This window comes from Elephantulus edwardii, unplaced genomic scaffold, assembly GCF_000299155.1.
Source record: "Elephantulus edwardii isolate Elephantulus edwardi_28Jun2011 unplaced genomic scaffold, EleEdw1.0 scaffold00031, whole genome shotgun sequence".
NCBI classification, from domain to species: Eukaryota; Metazoa; Chordata; class Mammalia; order Macroscelidea; family Macroscelididae; genus Elephantulus; species Elephantulus edwardii.
Window position 1 is genome coordinate 3,309,709 of NW_006399781.1, and position 5,643 is coordinate 3,315,351.

At 41.2% G+C, this 5,643-nt stretch overlaps 1 pseudogene; it reads right to left on the bottom strand.

Annotated features, from left to right (window-relative positions):
* Positions 1-288: 288 nt before the first annotated feature.
* LOC102865352 lies at positions 289-766 on the bottom strand (annotated as a pseudogene).
* Positions 767-5,643: the final 4,877 nt, after the last annotated feature.

The window sequence follows — 5,643 nt, forward strand, 5'->3', positions numbered from 1 at the left end:
CATCAAGCTAGGAAAGGTGGAGGGTCAGAAAAAAAGAGAAAGACCCTCAATAACACGGACTGGCAAAATGATTATAAAAGTGGGCGGGAGCATATAAAATATTGTGAAGATGTCCAAAGTTCAGATCGGTTGTTAATAGAGTTTCTGTGAATCATGGTCAACTTGATGGAACCTAACAACATCAACAGGAATATACAGGTTTTTTGGTGTGTTTTTTTTTTTTTTTCAGTTTTTCTGTCTACATGTTTATTCAACACAAAGCAATTCCCTCCAACTTTACTGAGGTGGCTAATCACGTTCACGACCAAATCCGACTCTACACTGGAATTCAGTTGCTGACCCAACCTCGACTTTCTTGTCGGCACCAGGAGGCACCGCGTTCGGTCTGTATGTCTCTATCAGCCTCCCCTTGAGTCAATCTTGCAGGTCGTCCACCTTCCAGACCTTTCGGTTGTGACCTGCCAGTCTCAGGACAGCTGCAGCACAAGGTGGCAGGAACAATCTCAGGGGGCAGATGGAGGTAATCATGCAGATATTGGATACCCTCGTTGGAAAGGTACCAGTAGAAATATCTCCAGGCGAGCTGTTCCTTCACATAACCTTGTGACTTGAGACTCTGTGTGGCCTTCATGACATGAAGGTTGGGCACGTTTTTGTCTGCCAGTTCAGGGTGCTTTGGCATGAGGCCATTCTTCTTGGACACCATCACCCCCTCCTTGAAGAGGAGTTCATACGTAGCAATCCGGTTCTTCTTGGGCATCAACATCGCGATGGTAGATGTGTCCAGAGCTGGGACTGGAAAGGGGAATATGTAGTTTTGAGTCTTGATTTTTTTCACTTACAAGAATATTTTCTGTACTTAAGAATTATTTTGTAACATGACATTTAATAAGTATATTACACTCTACTATGCATTTTTTACTACCATGTATTTAATAATTCTCCATACTTGCAGCATTTATAATAATAATATCCAATACTTTTCAGTACTTATTATTTACTAGACACTACTGTAATCCTTTATACATTTTCCTGCTTCATATATTTCTCCCGATATACTTTTGAGACCCTCATTTTATAAGAGGAAATGAAGGTTAATAACCAATGTCACAAGTTAGTGGCCAGGGTGGAATCTGAACTCAATTAGTCTGGATCACGAATTTGCGACTCTAACTACTAACCTCTTAGAGCACTTTGATGGCTTGGTAGGAAGAAGGTGCTCTGCAATCCCAAGGGCTTTTAATCCAAGAGAAAGATGGGAAGTCTTCTCCCGTGTGATTTACTGCCATTGAAAACCCTCTGGAGGGTCAGCTATGAGTCAGTTCTTAATCCATGGAAAACAGCAATAACAACCCTAATACTAGGGAGCTCCAATGGCCTACAGGGTAAAGAGTTGTGCTGCCAGGTCAGTGGTGCAAATTTACCAGTTGTTGTGAAAAGGAGATAAGCATTCTGCTGCAAGTCATTGTGATCCCTATGGAAAAATAGCTCTGCTTCCTGCACTGTCCTGAGCCAGACTCACTAACTCAGACATACCAAGTCAAAGGTTAGACCATCAGGCATTTTTGGGTGAAAGATGAGGTAGTTTCTTCCTATAAAGATTTATAGCCTTGGAAAGGCAATGGAAGGTTGCTCTCTGTTAGAATCACCTAGACAGCAGTGTATTTACTTTGATTTACTGTATAATACTCAACAACCTCATTGTTACTGAGTCAGAACTAACTCATAGTAGACTCCCCTTTTGGTTTTCTTACACTGTAAATCATGAGTGAAGAAACGGCTCATCTTTCTCTCTTGGACCACCTGGTGCATTTGAACCTACAGAGAGGTGTGGCCTTGGGTTACCAGTGCAATGTTCTGTGAACTATGCCACCAGAACTTCTTATGCACAATAAATATCATGTTGTTGCTGTTGTTTTGTGCTGTCAAGTAGCCTGTGACGCATAATGACTCTATGTACAACAGCCCTAAACCCTAATCTATCTGGTGTCGATTTTATTGTTTCTAATACCATGGACTGCTAGGAAAACAAACAGATTTGTCCTGGAAAGGGTTAAACCGGGTGGCTCCTTGGAGGCAAGGATTCTGAGGCTCCGTCTAACATACTTTGGACATGTTGTGAGGAGAGACCGGTCCTTGGAGAGGGACATCATGCTTGGGAGGGTGGAGGGACAGCGCAGGAGAGGAAGGCCCTCTATGAGGTGGATTGATTCAGTGACTGGGATAATTGGAATGGGAGTGTCAGAGACAGTGCGATTGATACAGGACAGAGCGGAGTTTAGGGCTGTTGTACATAGGGTCACTATGAGTCGCAGGCGACTCAACGGCACATAACAACAACAACAACAACAACACACCTACCCCCTATTACTTTAGTCACTGAATCAATCCATTTCATCAAGGGTCTTCCTCTCTTACACTGTCTCTCTACCCTCCCAGTCATGACATCTTTCTCTAAGGACTTGTCCCTCTTTGAAACATGTCCAATGTATGTCAGATGAAGCTTCAGAATTCTTGCCTCCAAGGAGCAGCCTGGTTTCACCCTCTCAAAGGCAAACCTCTTTGTTCTCCTAGCAGTCCATGGTATATACAATACTCTTCTCCAGCACCACAGCTCAAAAGCATCAATTCATCTATCATCCCTAGTAATTGTCCAGCTTTCTGATGTATAGCAAGTAATTTCAGTGACTGTGGCTTTGATCAGGACCACCTTAATCTCCAGAATGACATAATTGCTCTTCAGTACTTTGGAGAGGTCTCTGACAGTAGACTTTCTCAGTACAGTTCATCCTCTAATTTCTTGGCTGCTAGTACCCAGAGTGTTGACTGTGGAAACAAGCAAACTAAAATTCTTAACAATCTCAAACTCTTCACCATCCATAATGATATTGCCAATTGGCCCAGCGGTGAGAATCTTTGTTTTCTTGATGTTGAGCTTCAATCCTTACTGAAGGCTGCATTCCTTGACCTTCTGCAACAGGTCCTTCTCAGTTTCAGCAAGCAGTGTTGTGCCACCTGCATAACAGAGATTGCTGATGAGTCTTTTTCTAATCCTGATGCCACACTTCTCCTCATAGAGCCCAGCCGCCAGGATAATCTGTTCTACATATAGATTGAAAAAGTATGGAGATAGAACACATCCCTGGCGTACACCCTTCCCAATTTTGAACCTTGCAGTGTTTCCTTGCTATGTTCTGATGACTGCCTCCTGATCCAAGTATAGGTTTCTCATAAGCACGATCAAGCATTCGGGGATTCTCAGAGTCAGCCACAGTTTGTGTGATCTACACAGTTAAATGTCTTTGCATAGTCAATGAAACACAGATAGACATTCCTCTGCTACTCCTCGCTTTCAGTTAAGATCCATACAACATTAGCTATAATATCTCTAGTATCATGACCTCTTCTAAACCCCGCCTGCACTTCAGGCTATTTTCTGTTGTGATGTTCCAGTTATTTTTGGACAATCTTCAACAGAATCTTGCTTTCACATGATATCAATGATATTGTTTGATAATTTCCACATTTTGTCAGGTCTTCTTTTTTTGGAATGGGAACAAATTTAGATTTCTCCCAGTCAGTTGACCAGATGGTTGTCCTTCAGATTTCTTGGCATACTTGGTGAATGCATTCAGGGCAGCATCTGCTTGTTAAAATATGTCAGTTGGTATGCCATCAAGTCTTTGAGGCCTTGTTTTTTGCCAATACTTTCAGAGCAGCTTGGACTTCTTCCTTCATCATCACAGGCTCTTATGCATAAGTTGTTTCATGAAATTCTTCTGTGTCTTCCAATTCCTTTTGATACAATGACTCCATATACTCACTCCATTTTCTTTTAATACTTCCTGGATCATTTATTAGTCTACCTAATGCATCTGTAAGTATTGCACCTAGAGGCTTGAATGCTTCAATTCTTTGTGCTTAAATGCTGAGTGAGCTTGGCCCCTTTGATTTTCAGAATCCAGCTCTTCACACATTTCATTATAATACCTTACTATGTCTTCCCACTTTTGTTCAGCTCCTTTATTTCTTGATTTTTGTCCCTTTGCTTTGGCTTCTTGGCACTCTAGTGCAATATTCAGAATCTCTTCTGACATCCAGCTTTGTATTTTTTTCCTCCTGTGTCTTTGTAATGACCTTTTGCATTCTTCCTGGATGATATTTTTTATATCTTCCCATAGCTCATCTGGTCTTTGTTCATTGTTGTTCAAGGCCTCAAACCTGTTCCTGAGATGGTTTTGAAATTCAGGTGAGATAGACTCAAGGTCAAATTTTGGTTCCTGTGGATTAGATTTAATTTTCCTTAACTTTAGTTTGAACTTACATATGAATAGTTGGTGGTCTTTTCCACAATCAGCACCTGGCCTAGATTACACAGCTGATATTGAGTTTCTCTAGCAATTCTTTATATATACATATATAAATAGGAATATGAATATAAATAGATATATACCTACACACACACACACACACACACGGGCATGCACACACACACACACACACACACACACAAACACACACATACTTAGAAAGCATCAAAAGAAGATAGATAGAGGGACTGCACAGTCACTGCACCAGAAAAAATTGACATTGAAAATGTTCATGAAATACTATAAGAACAGGAAGCAATAGTAATGAAAGAGGAAGTGGAAGCTGCATTAAAGACATTGACCCCCCCCCCCAAAAGAGTGCTCAAGAATCGATGGGATACTGATTTACTTGTTTCAATTAACCAATGTAGCCCTTGGATGCACTCACCAGACTATGTCAGGAAATTTGGAGGACGGCTGTCTGGCTAACAGATTGGAAGAAATCCATTTTTGTTCCTATTCCTAAGAAGGGTGATTCAATTGAATGTTGAAATTATCGAACAATATCATGAATACCATATGCTAGCAAAATAATATTGAAGATCATAAAAAAAATGGCTGGAACAGTACATAGATAGGGAATTGCCAGAAGTTCAAGTGGAATTTAGGAGAGGCTGTGGCACCAGGGATGTCATTGCTGATGTCAGATGGATCCTGGCTGAAAGAAGAATGTCTAGTTATTCTTCATTTATTATGCAAAGGTGTTTGACTGTGTGGATCATGACAGTTGTGGCTGACATTGAGAAGAATGGGAATCCCAGAGCACTTGATGGTGATCATGAGGAACCTATACCTGGACCAGGAGGCTGTTGTGCAAATGGAGCAGGGGAGTACTCCATAGTTTAGAATTGGGAAGGTAGTGCATCACGGATGTATTCTGTCTCCATACCTGTTCAATCTATATGCTGAGCAAATTATCCAAGAAACTGGACTCTGTGAAGAGGAATGTAGCATCAGGATTGGAGTGAGACTCATCAATAACCTGGGTAATGTATATGACACAACTGTGCTTGCTCAAAGTGAGGAGGATTTGAAGCACATGTTGCAGAAGATCAAGGAATGCAGCCTTCAGTATGGATTGCATCTAAATATCAAGAAAACAAAGATTCTTACCACTGGACCAATAGACAGTGTCATGAAGGATGGAGAGGAGATTGAAACTGTCAAGTTCTTCTTGCTTGGATCCACAATTAACACGCTTGGTATGAGCAGTTGAGAAATAAGGAGACGCATTACAATGGTAAAATCTGCAGTTAGGGACCTTTCCAAAGTA